The sequence below is a fragment of the Entelurus aequoreus genome, linkage group LG10 (assembly GCF_033978785.1).
Source record: "Entelurus aequoreus isolate RoL-2023_Sb linkage group LG10, RoL_Eaeq_v1.1, whole genome shotgun sequence".
Taxonomy (NCBI): Eukaryota; Metazoa; Chordata; class Actinopteri; order Syngnathiformes; family Syngnathidae; genus Entelurus; species Entelurus aequoreus.
In genome coordinates this window covers 51,007,146-51,021,709 of record NC_084740.1, presented here as the reverse complement: position 1 = coordinate 51,021,709, position 14,564 = coordinate 51,007,146, and positions in this window count along the sequence as shown.

Sequence of the window (14,564 nt, the reverse complement as noted above, 5' to 3'; positions counted from 1 at the left end):
CTGTGTTACATGGCCTTTCCTTTTAACAACACTCAGTAAACGTTTGGCAACTGAGGAGACACATTTTTGAAGCTTCTCAGGTGGAATTCTTTCCCATTCTTGCTTGATGTACAGCTCAAGTTGTTCAACAGTCCGGGGGTCTCCGTTGTGGTATTTTAGGCTTCATAATGCGCCACACATTTTCAATGGGAGACAGGTCTGGACTACAGGAAGGCCAGTCTAGTACCCGCACTCTTTTACTATGAAGCCACGTTAATGTAACACGTGGCTTGGCATTGTCTTGCTGAAATAAGCAGGGGCGTCCATGGTAACGTTGCTTGGATGGCAACATATGTTGCTCCAAAACCTGTATGTACCTTTCAGCATTAATGGCGCCTACACAGATGTGTAAGTTACCCATGTCTTGGACACTAATAAACCCCCATACCATCACACATGCTGGCTTTTCAACTTTGCGCCTAGAACAATCCGGATGGTTCTTTTCCTCTTTGGTCCGGAGGACACGACGTCCACAGTTTCCAAAAACAATTTGAAATGTGGACTCGTCAGACCACAGAACACTTTTCCACTTTGTATCAGTCCATCTTAGATGAGCTCAGGGCCAGCGCAGCCGACGGCGTTTCTGGGTGTTGTTGATAAACGGTTTTTGCCTTGCATAGGAGAGTTTTAACTTGCACTTACAGATGTAGGGACCAACTGTAGTTACTGACACTGGGTTTCTGAAGTGTTCCTGAGCCCATGTGGTGATATCCTTTACACACTGATGTCTCCTGTTGATGCTGTACAGCCTGAGGGATTGAAGGTCACGGGCTTAGCTGCTTACGTGCAGTGATTTCTTCAGATTCTCTGAACCCTTTGATGATATTACGGACCGTAGATGGTGAAATCCCTAAATTCCTTGCAATAGCTGGTTGAGAAAGGTTTTTCTTAAACTGTTCAACAATTTTCTCACGCATTTGTTGACAAAGTGGTGACCCTCGCCCCATCCTTGTTTGTGAATGACTGAGCATTTAATGGAATCTACTTTTATACCCAATCATGGCACCCACCTGCTCCCAATTAGCCTACATACCTGTGGGATGTTCCAAATAAGTGTTTGATGAACATTCCTCAACTTTATCAGTATTTATTGCCACCTTTCCCAACTTCTTTGTCACGTGCTGCTGGCATCAAATTGTAAAGTTAATGATTATTTGCAAAAAAAAAAAAAGTTTATCAGTTTGAACATCAAAAATGTTGTCTTTGTAGCATATCCAACTGAATCTGGGTTAAAAATGATTTGCAAATCATTGTATTCCGTTTGTATTTACATCTAACACAATTTCCCAACTCATATGGAAACGGGGTTTGTACTTAAGGCTTTGTTTTAATTCAGATTCATTCGTACTAATGTATGTAAATTTAGTGTATGCATAATTATTTTGTCGTAGAGGCTACTGGGGGTCAGAACTCACAAGTGACACCATTTTCCATAGCTTGTGTAATAGCTACTGTAGATACAAAAAAAAAACATTGTCAACTCTGCACTAAAACCAAGACAACATTGAAACGTATACAAACCATAAACATACTGATGATGCGTCTTTATTTGCACAATTAATATTTTAAACTAATTGTTAGATGTAATTCATCGTATCCGCACTATAAATCTGCAAACATCAGTCCGGTGACAGAGTGAGACAGCTTTTTTGCCGTGGCTACGTATGATCCCTGTGCCGCATGGCAACTGTTGATGCTCTCAGTCCAGCACAAGAAGTGGGCGGTACAACTCGCAGGCACAGGGAGACACAACACTGTTAGATTTAAAATGACATTAACGCGATTAAAAAACATATCACGCCAAGTATAATAATTAATCGCCACTAACAATAATATGACACCACGAGTTTTACTATTTACTTGTTTTGACCCGCTTAGTCAGATAGGTGGTTACGAAAAAAGAAGGTTTATGGTGTATTTTTGCATGTATTTGCAGCTTTTGTAGTAGTTTTGTCAGTTAAAGGTCATTTTCATATTTTTGGTACTGGATCAGAAAAAAAAACATCCGAGGTGAGGCTAATTTTATTCGGCTTATTCATGCAGCATGATTCCTGCCTGCAACGTGACAGAATAATTACACACAAGGCCACATACTGTCACACTCTCAGTCAGCGTGGGCGTGATAGCAGAACATTTGAAGGGAAGACTGATGGACAAAGCAGAGCAATTTTTCTGAAGCCTCCTCCCTTTTGTTCACCGGAGTTCTGCATTTGCCGATGTAGGGGACTCCTCCCCTTTGCGGCGAGGCGATACCATTGGAGTACAGCACAACTGTTGCTAAGGCACTTTGAACAGCAAGTTGACCACTAGAGCAGTTGATTTGCTTCCTTGATGCCAGGAGAGAGTGTGGAATGTGTGACAAGTGTGAAAATCTCTGCATTAATCAGTTTCTCATTAGTGGGCCAAAAAAACATGATCACTGACTGTGTGCGGCATTGCTGGCTGCAGGCAACGTGTGTTATTGGGATTTGACCCACAATGGGTTGGACTACCCCTTGATTCCGCTTCTTTCAAATGGTCTGCCTAAAGAAATTTGGCAGACTCATGCTGTCTGCAGATACGTCTTTTGAAAAAGGACTATGAGCCAGCCGGAGTTCATCCTCAGTTCAGCTTGTTCAGTGTTGCAATAGCTCAATCCTTCCAGTTTATATTTACAGTACCATAGCAATGCCTTAAGCACTTTGGCTTTAGCCTTTGCTTGTTCCACTTTTTTCCAAATGTACTGTATTTATTTTAGTACAGTACGCACACCGGTCACATAATTTGGTAAACTTCTACTACTACAATATCATATGATTCTGCCTTTACAAAGAAATTACATGATATCCAAATTTACATAAAGCAACTTAATTAAGTATGTATATTTGCATTTATTTGCTTTTATTTTATATATACCGTATTTTTCGGAGTATAAGTCGCTCCGGAGTATAAGTCGCACCGCCCGAAAATGCATAATAAAATAAGAAAAAAAAACATATATAAGTCACATTTTTTGGGGAAATGTATTTGATAAAACCCATGAAATCTTATACGTCTAGTCTCTTATGTGAATGAGCTAAATAATATTACCGTATTTTTCGGACTATTAAGTCGCAGTTTTTTTCATAGTTTGGCCGGGGGTGCGACTTATACTCAGGAGCGACTTATGTGTGAATTGATTAACACAATAGCGTAAAATATCAAATAATATTATTTAGCTCATTCACGTAAGAGACTAGACGTATAAGATTTCATGGGATTTAGCGATTAGGAGTGACAGATTGTTTGGTAAACGTATAGTATGTCCTATATGTTATAGTTATTTGAATGACTCTTACCATAATATGTTACGTTAACATACCAGGCACGTTCTCAGTTGGTTATTTATGCCTCATATAACGTACACTTATTCAGCCTGTTGTTCACTATTCTTTATTTATTTTAAATTTCCTTTCAAATGTCTATTCTTGGTGTTGGGTTTTATCAAATAAATGTCCCCAAAAAATGCGACTTATACTCCAGTGCGACTTATATATGTTTTTTTTATTATTTTATTATGCATTTTCGGCCGGTGCGACTTATACTCCGGAGCGACTTATACTCCGAAAAATACGGTAGATATACACCACTGCAAACTACCAACACTGTAATTAAATTGTTGTGTTTTAATAGACTGGATTTTTTCATTTGAACTATAAAAAAAGCTTATTTAAGTGTTGCCAGTAGGCCCCGACAACCTTTTCCCCACTTCCCTCCTCACCTTGTGAGACCTGTTAAATTTGGGATCACCTTGGACCACACATCCTCATCATTATCATCGTCATCATGGCCGACAACAGCATGCAAGAGGGGTGCCGCCGGCCCTGTCTGTGATTACGGGGGAGCTCATCATGATGTCTGTGTGCAGCAGCATGAGGCTGGGCTGCCTGGGACTGTTGGTATTGAGCAGGGAAGACTGCCTCAGGCGCCATTCATCAAATAGGAGCCCTTCTACTTTGGGAATAAACATGAATAATCCATGCTTTCTTTACCCTTTCAGTGTAACTATGTGTATCCCATTACATTTGCTGCTGTCTCTCCTTGCAATATCCATTCCTTCTATCTTTTTTGCTAATCATCTTCTTCCAATCTAGCAAAATTAATTTTTTATATTGCACCAAAACAATTTCTCCTATGTCCTAACATTACAGTTCACAGTAAATTTCAGTTTTCAATTAAACACAGTAGTGAAAAGACATGACATTAGTATCTTATTTCATATTTCAATGTAGTTTACAGTCCAGACCAGGGATCGGCAACTCAAAATGTTGAAAGAGCCATATTGGACCAAAAATACAAAAAAGTAATCTATCTGGAGCCGCAAAAAATTTAAAGACTTATATAAGTGTTATAATGATGGCAACACATGATGTAAGTGGCTAATTGGCTATATTAGCCTACTATCAAAATGACTATGTGTCGCAGGCTGACGCAAATCTTCGTTGACAGAAATGTTGAAATGTAATATTTATTCTACACATTTTTACAACATTGGAAAACATTAGTAAAACTTCTCAGAAGGTGAGATAACTCCTAGAATTCACTGTCTTAGAGTGGCCAAAGGTATAGATGTGTGTGTCCAAGTTAAAGGAAACGGCAGGTTGTCTTCTTCTAATGGATTTATTACAATCTTTGCAAGCTGGCAAATGTTTGCTGTGGTCTGGAACAACATGGCACACTAAAAACTATCTGAAATGCAGCCAATATTACATACAGATAATGTGTCATTAAACAAGCAAAAATTTACTAAATACACAGAGTACATAAGTAAAGGAAATTAACTGAGCTCGAATATACCTACAAACGAGGCATAATGATGCAATATGTACATACAGCTAGCCTAAATAGCATGTTAGCATCGATTACCTTGCAGTCATGCAGTGACCAAATATGCCTGATTAGCACTCCATAACAACTCAATAATATCAACAAAGCTCACCTTTGTGCATTCATGCACAGTATAAAAAGTCTGGTGGACAAAATGAGACAAAGAAGGAGTGGCATAAAACACGTCTTTCTGTGGCAGCGTCGGAGAAAGTCATACATGTAAACAAACTGAGTCACAGTCCACACAACGGTGAGTTCAAGGGCCGCTGAAAATTAGTAGGACAAAACGGCGCTCACCAAATACTCTCATCAGTGAAGCATAAACACAAACATATTAAACAGTGGGATTTCTAACCTATTATGAAGGTGTGTGTTGTGTTTGTCCTCTACAGAAACTATATTACAACAAAAAATATATTTTTCACCCCATTTTTTTTCCATTTCCATACAATTTTGAAAAAGCTCCGTGGAGCCACCAGGGCTCTTAGCCGCGGGTTGCTGACCCCCGGTCTAGACATAAGGAATGATACAGGCAGTGAAACAGAGGAGCAAAACAAACAACAGGCTGAAATTTGGATCTGAAATGTTCTAATTTTGTTTTTGGGGGAAATATATCATAAATTGATTGCAGGGTGTGCTGAGTTTACAAACCTAATGTTAAATCAGCTCCAAGAAGGTTCTGCCCTGTGTAGAGAGCATACTTGACGGATGCATTGTGCTTTAGGGGGCTTTCTCGTTTGCAGTTTTTTATGATGGCTATAAACATTGATTTGTGCATTGTTGTTAATGAAGGACCCTCTTGAGAGCTACAAGCCATAATCACTCTATCTCATTCGCAAGTCCCTATTTTTTAAATCTGTTTTTCTTCACTTCAAATCTCAAAAGACAATCCTCAGCCTCACTAGCCCGCAATATTCTTAACACTTGCCATATCCATTAGGTAGCGAATGAAGCAAGGGAATTTCATTCCACAGATGATGTCTTAATGGACTACTGCCCTACTGTGGCAGTAAACTTACTAGAGCCAAGTACCAAATGGCAGCCATTCCCTTAGTTTTATTGTGCAGGCTCACTACTCTATTTCCAGCTGAGGTCCCTCTCTGTGAATAGGAAATCAGCTTCATTTCTCCCACTAGCAGTGCAGACTCGGCTCATATCTCCTGTGCATTAACATTAGCGTGGATTTACTGTATGTCAGCATCTCCGTATCATTTTTTTTTTTACAAATTAAATACATTTTCAACCTCAGATGCAGCAATGTAGATTTGTGCGGATTATTTTCCACTGTCACTTGTTGGCAGTGTTGGGTTAGTTACTGAAAACCAGAACATAGTTACAGTTACTAGTTTCTTTATTTTAAAAGTAACTCAGTTACTAACTCAGTTACTTACACCAAAAAGTAATGTGTTACTGTGAATAAGGAACTATTTAGTTACTTTTATATTTTTTTTATTTTTTTTAAGGCCCCCATTAATGCCCTAGAAGCCTTCATTTCAGTACTGTTATTGCACTGGAGAATAATACAATGTGTTGATCAACTTGACATGCATTTGCATCACTGAACTCTGCTAAGCAATGTGGTCTACATACAACACACAAAGACAAAGATGTTTTAAAGGGCCAATTTGTTTCAGGCCAGAACAAATTGACAAAACTATTTTAAATAGCTGCAACATAACATACATAAGTAACAAACTGCATAATAACAACATAGCTGTAAAGCAATACACAAATACACAAAGCCTAACCAGGCGTTTTTTTCTCTCAAGGAATTCTGAAATAAAATCATGTCTAAAGCCCAGAACACTCTACACATTTCCCCAGTTTTAGTTTAGAGATAAGGAAAGATTTGCCTGTCCCAGTAGCATCCCTCTTTATGTTTGTGAACTTTATAGTCTATACATTTAGAGTGATGTGATAATCAAACATTCTAGAAGTCTAGAATGAAAGAGTATATAAGAGAATTGACAGAGTGTGTGTACCTTCAGTGCTGTATGATGAGCAGAGGCAGAGTTTGGAGCGTCTTCTTTAGCTCGCTTTCCATTTTTATGTACTCACTGTCCAGGTGCAATTTGACGCCCGGTATCATGCTAATTAGCTGCCTGAAAGCGGGTGACTCCACCGTAGAAATAGCCTGCATGTAGCACACACGCTGCAATGTCTCTATCAATGTTGTCCTGGCTAGCAGTGCCTCGTTAAAATCCAGCCGCTGTTGCTTAGGAGGTGAAGTGTGTCTCGCTTTACTAGCTTCGTCGAAGCATGTTGCTTTTGTAGCTGTTTCAGCAGATTTTAATTGCTAGAATAGGATCTTTGATCCAAGACACAAGTTACATTTAACTAAAATGTTATTTTCTTTGTGGTCGACAAAAGAAAAGTAGTGAGAATATCTCCATGTTAAGAAACTCGGCTTCGGCTTGTCTTGTTAGTAAACCCCTCCCACACACACACATACACCCACACAGAGCGTGCGGCGCGCCTCTTCCTTGTGACACAGGAACATTCAGAAGGACGACACCGCAGCAATAAAACACTCTCAGATCTTCTCAGTTTCTAGCCGATACTACATAAAAAATAACGTAAAATAACGCAGTAACGCATCATGTAGTAACGGTAACTGAGTTACTGAATATAAAAAATTATGCGTTTGATTACTATTTACCGCCAAAAGTAACGGCATTACTTTGTAACGCGTTAGTCCCAACACTGCTTGTTGGGCACAAACACAGAAAGCACTAAAAAGAAGGAAACACCATGAATCCAGTTAAATAATGTTGCAACAGGCATGCATAATGATTTATGTATTCACACACATTAAAGGCCTACTGAAACCCACTACTACCGACCACGCAGTCTGATAGTTTATATATCAATGATGAAATCTTAAAGGCCTACTGAAATTATTTTTTTTAATTTAAACGGGAATAGCAGATCCATTCTATGTGTCATACTTGATCATTTCGCGATATTGCCATATTTTTGCTGAAAGGATTTAGTAGAGAAAATCGACGATAAAGTTCGCAACTTTTGCTCGCTGATAAAAAAGCCTTGCCTGTACCGGAAGTAGCGTGACGTCACAGGAGGTAATATTCCTCACAATTTTCCTTTGTTTACAATGGAGAATGAGAGATTAGGACCGAGAAAGCGACGATTACCCCATTAATTTGAGCGAGGATGAAAGATTTGTGGATGAGGAACGTGAGAGTGAAGGACTAGAGGCAGTGCAGGACGTATCTTTTTTCGCTCTGACCGTAACTTAGGTACAAGCTGGCTCATTGGATTCCACACTCTCTCATTTTTCTATTGTGGATCACGGATTTGTATTTTAAACCACCTCGGATACTATATCCTCTTGAAAATGAGAGTCGAGCACGCGAAATGGACATTCACAGTGACTTTTATCTCCACGACAATATATCGGTGACACACTTAGCTACTGAGCTAACGTGATACCATCGTTCTCAAATGCAGATAGAAACAAAATACATAAATCCCTGACTGGAAGGATAGACAGAAGATCAACAATACTATTAAACCATGTGCATGTAACTACACGGTTAATAACTCTCAGCCTGGTAAAGCTTAACAATGCTGTTGCTAACGACGCTAAGGCTAAATTAGCAACTTAGCAACCGGACCTCACAGAGCTATGATAAAAACATTAGCGCTCCACCTACGCCAGCAAGCCCTCATCTGCTCCTCAACAGCCGTGCTCACCTGCGTTCCAGCGATCGACGGCGCGACGAAGGACTTCATCCGTGGGTTTGGCGGCTAGCATCGGCTAGGCGTCTGCTATCAGGGTAAGAAGTCCTTGTTGGGTTGCTACAGCCAGCCGCTAATACACCGATCCCACCTACAACGTTCTTCTTTGCAGCCTCCATTGTTCATTAAACAAATGGCAAAAGATTCACCAACACAGATGTCCAGAATACTGTGGAATTTTGTCGAAGAAAACAGAGCTCTGTGTATTGTGTCCAAACACTTCCGTGGACCTCGCGACGTCACGCGCATACATCATCCTCCAAAGGCGTTTTGAACCGGAAGTTCCCCGGAAAATTTAAAATTGCACTTTATAAGTTAACCCGGCCGTATTGGCATGTGTTGCAATGTTAAGATTTCATCATTGATATATAAACTATCAGACTGCGTGGTCGATAGTAGTGGGTTTCAGTAGGCCTTTAACATTGCAACACATGCCAATACGGCCGGGTTAGATTAGTAAAGGGCAATTTTAAATTTCCCGCGAAATATCCTGCTGAAAAGGTATCGGTATGATGACGTTTGCGCGTGACGTCACGGATTGTAGCGGACATTTTGGGACAGCATTGTGGCCAGCTATTAAAGGCCTACTGAAATGATTTTTTTTATTTAAACGGGAATAGCAGATCCATTCTATGCGTCATACTTGATCATTTCGCGATATTGCCATATTTTTGCTGAAATTATTTAGTAGAGAAAATCGACGATAAAGTTCGCAACTTTTGCTCGCTGATAAAAAAAGCCTTGCCTGTACCGGAAGTAGCGTGACGTCACAGGAGCTAGTATTCCTCACAATTCCCCATTGTTGACAATGGAGCGAGAGAGATTCGGACCGAGAAAGTGATGATTACCCCATTAATTTGAGCGAGGATGAAAGATTCGTAGATGAGGAACGTTACAGTGAAGGACTTGAGAGACAGTGATGGACATATCTTTTTTCGCTCTGACCGTAACTTAGGTACAAGCTGGATCATTGGATTCCACACTCTCCTTTTTTTATTGTGGATCACGGATTTGTATTTTAAACCACCTCGGATACTATATCCTCTTGAAAATGAGAGTCGAGAACGCGAAATGGACATTCACAGTGCCTTTTATCTCCACGACAATACATCGGCGAAATGCTTTAGCTACGAGCTAGCGTGATAGCATCGTGCTTTAACTGCATATAGAAACAAAAAAATAAACCCCTGACTGAAAGGATAGGTAGAAAATCAACAATACTATTAAACCGTGGACATGTAAATACACGGTTAATGCTTTCCAGGCTGGCGAAGGTTAACAATGCTGTGCTAACGACGCCATTGAAGCTAACTTAGCAACGGGACCTCACAGAGCTATGCTAAAAACATTAGCTCTCCACCTACGCCAGCCAGCCCTCATCTACTCATCAACACCCGTGCTCACCTGCGTTCCAGCGATCGGCAGAAGGACGAAGGACTTCACCCGATGCGTTTGGCGGCCCGGAGACGTAGGAAGTCAAGGTGAGGTCGGCGGCTAGCGCGGCTAGCGCTCCAAAAAAGTCCTCCTGGTTGTGTTGCTGTAGTCCGCTGCTAATACACCGATCCCACCTACAACTGTCTTCTTTGCAGCCTTCATTGTTCATTAAACAAATTGCAAAAGATGTCCAGAATACTGTGGAATTATGAAATGAAAACAGAGCTTTTTGTATAGGATTCTACGGGTACCATAACTTCCATTACTCTGACTTCGTCACGCGCATACGTCATCATACCGCGACGTTTCAGCCGGATATTTCCCGGGAAGTTTTAAATGTCACTTTATAAATTAACCCGGCCGTATTGGCATGTGTTGCAATGTTAAGATTTCATCATTGATATATAAACTATCAGACTGCGTGGTCGGTAGTAGTAGGTTTCAGTAGGCCTTTAAGTCGTCTGTTTTGATCACAAAATTCCACAGTATTCTGGACATCTGTGTTGGTGAATCTTTTGCAATTTGTTTAATGAACAATGGAGACAGCAAAGAAGAAAGCTGTAGGTGGGAAGCGGTGTATTAGCTGCCGGCTGCAGCAACACAAACACGTAGCCGGTGTTTCATTGTTTACATTCCCGAAAGATGACAGTCAAGCTTTACCATTGGCTTGTGGAGAACAGGGACAACAGAGACTCTTACCAGGAGGACTTTGAGTTGGATATGCGGTACCGTGAGTATGCAGCTGCGGCTTCCAAACATTTGATCGCTTGCCCATACGTGCGTGCCGCTATGGGCATGTCACGTACGTAACTTTGGGGACTTTGGGGAAATATATGTGCTGTATGAACTTTGCGGAGGTGAACGGTACTTTGGGCTGTGGGATTGAGTGTGTTGTGCGGGTGTTTGATTTGTATTGGCGGGTTATATGGATGGGAGGGGGGAGGTGTTTGTTATGCGGGATTAATTTGTGGCATATTAAACATAAGCCTGGTTGTGTTGTGGCTAATAGAGTATATATATGTCTTGTGTTTATTTACTGTTTTAGTCATTCCCAGCTGAATATCAGGTCCCACCCGCCTCTCACAGCATCTTCCCTATCTGAAACGCTTCCACTGCCCTCTAGTCCTTCACTCTCACTTTCCTCATCCACAAGTCTTTCATTCTCACTCAAATTAATGGGGAAATCGTCGCTTTCTCGGTCCGAATCGCTCTTGCTGCTGGTGGCCATGATTGTAAACAATGTGCAGATGTGAGGAGCTACACAACCTGTGACGTCACGCTACTTCCATTACAGGCAAGGCTTTTTTATCAGCGACCAAAAGTTGCGAACTTTATCGTCAATGTTCTCTACTAAATCCTTTCAGCAAAAATATGGCAATATCGCAAAATGATCAAGTATGACACATAGAATGGACCTACTATCCCCGTTTAAATAAGAAAATCTCATTTCAGTAGGCCTTTAAAGCGGTCTCCATCTAAAAAAAGAAACACATTAAAACAAGAAATATAAGATCATTACCAACAGCTAGCTGTTACCAAAAGTGGCTTAAGAGGGTAGCTTTAACAAATGTTTATATTACTAACAATTAAAACTTAATGAACTTGTAAAAGTTGCTGTTTGGTTGGGGTCAGATGGCTGGCATTCAGGCTCCCAATCATGGCTGTCTCAGACAAAAATGCACAAATGTCACACATGCACATACACAAACATTGGTGTTTTGGTGGTTGCTACTGTATATTTCTGTTAAACCGGTGAGTTTAATCTGCTTTTGTAACATAACCTTATCCTTTTGCTGTGTCCATGACTGGGGTGGAGCTTACATGGTTGGACAAGGAAGAATGCGGATATAATGCTTGCAGCTCATTCATGCTGTAAAAAAAAAACAGCTTTGATTGTGCAATAAGACCTCTATTTTTTTTTATTTTTTTTTTATAATGTCCTGCCCAGCTTCTCGGGCAAATCATATAGCAGATGTAGATGCCCATATCGGCTGTTCAGATTTACTTTACAAAAGAGAAGTGTAGGATACTTCTCTTGTTGCCTTATTTGTATTTTGACTTTATTAAATGTATTTATATTATCATTTGGTGCAGCCGGGCCGGAGCAGGAGGGGATAGAAAGAGAGAAAAAGGAAGACAGAGGGGGGAATTGTGGGGACAAGAGGGGGATTAGACAGAGAGATAAAAACAACAACAGCAAACACAACAACAACAACAACAACAGAGCAACATCAGCAAATACGACATGTACAAATATGATGGTAAAAGTAATAGCAAATAAGCAATTAGCGAAAATAAAAAATAATACAGAAATGACAATGAGCATTATTACACTAAAAATGGAGCAATATGAATACCAATAGAAATAGTGCTATTGATAATAAACAATACCAATACTTTACCTTTATTATCAACAATACAATTGTTCAAATGCAACAATACATATACGTAATGATAACTTGAGATACGAAAGAATGCAGAAAAATGGAGGGGAAGAAAGAGAAGCAACCTACATTAACCTTGTAGATTGTTATAGTAACAATAGGTTAAGCTTTGTCAGTGTGCCATGTGTTATACCCAGTTTACTCTAGGGCAACAACGTTAATATGTTTGATGAAACGTGATTATTTGCATGAGTGTATGTGTGCATATGTACTTGTATATGTACAGTATGTGTATATGTGTGTTTGTACAGTGAATGTATATGTATAGAATGTGTATGTGTGTGTTTGTACAGCGAATGTATATGTACAGTATGTGTATACAGTATGTGTGTTTGTACAGTGAATGTATATGTACAGTATGTGTATATGTGTGTTTGTACAGTGAATGTATATGTACAGTATATGTATGTGTGTGTTTGTACAGTGAATGTATTTGTGTAGCATGTGTATGTGTGTGTTTGTACAGTGAGTGTATATGTACAGTATGTGTATATGTATGTTTTTACAGTGAATGTATATGTACAGTATGTTTTTTGTAAGTAAATGGTTAAAAAAAATAAAAATTATTCTATGCTAAAATAAGACATACGTTTTCCCCTGTAGTGGAAAACATATATATTTTCAAAATACAGTTTTCATGTTTAATAACAAATGTTTTATTAATTCTCTTAACTAGGAATACACATAAATACGATTGACAACAATTCTGATTTAACCAAAAAACTTTTTTTTTTACATGTTTAGACATTCAATGTTTGACAAACTGGGTGTAATGTCTTGCGCTTATTTAGGCTATTTTTATGTTCCTTTTTGGAGTACTCAGTAATAATAATTACTAAATGTAACAACTTGGCGGAGGTCTGCAATAAATAGTTGGGAAGCACTGCATTAACGGTCCAAACATTTTTAATAGTGTTTGTGTGTTGCTGTTTGACACACAACAGCACACAAGACCATCTTTTAAACCCGTCTTTGTTTCTTCATTCAGAAACTCAACCAGTCTCTGCTTATTTATATTTCAGCATAGGTTTTTTTTCATTCCATCACACACAAGAACCATTCATTCCCACTCTTGCAACACACGTATTTGTCATTGGAGTGTGCTGTGGAAAGTTTTAACGTAGCATGACGACAAAAACCTAACCCTGGTACAGCGCAGTTAGCAGCTTTAGCATCAAGTAGCTACTTGCAATGAATATTACACACTTGTGCAAGTAATATTAAGTGTAGGAAAGCAGATTTACTACAAAGTGGAAGTCATGTGACCAAAATAACCCCTTAGAAATGTACACTCTCGGAAAAAAGTACAAAGGTACTGATCTGAAACATATTTGTCCCTTTTTGGACACTTTATGTTATCTTAAAGTCCGATAATGAACCCTTTTAGGGTGCATTGGTGTACATTCTATCTAAGTTATATAATTACTTGTATTCCTGACAGCGCAGCAGGTTACAGTTATGTGACAAAGAAATTACAGGTTGTTATCAATCATAAAGTTGTGGGACATATTTTTCTGTAAAGTCGAACTGGGTTCATCGAGTCAAAAAGTGTTCAGTAACTTTGTTTGTATTATGCTTTTTGGCCTAAACAAAAAGTGTTAAAAGCAGTTGGCGCGTCCCAATACTTTTTTCCAGCTTGTTGTCACATGTCATCAAGGTTAAATCATGATTTTTTATTTTTAAACACTTCATTTTGATCTACAAAACATGTCATGTTGATCCTTTGGTCAAATTTTGCATTCAAAAATGTTTGTATAGATTTTGTTTTGTTCAAGCCACTTTTTTGCTCCCTTGGAAACAAGCCGTTTTGAGAGGCGGAGTTGTGAGATGCAAATGAAGCCCTCCTTACCACGCCCCCTCACGCTGGCTTTGCCTTCGTTCTCGCTTCGGCAGCCATGTTTTTGTATTTGTTGTGCTATGACCGTATGGAGTATGGACAACTCATCTCATTTTTACATGACTTTCCCCACAACACATGTTGCCCGCCCTCTTTAAAGGGGAGGGGGTGTCGCACTAATATACAATGAAAATTTCAACCTTACC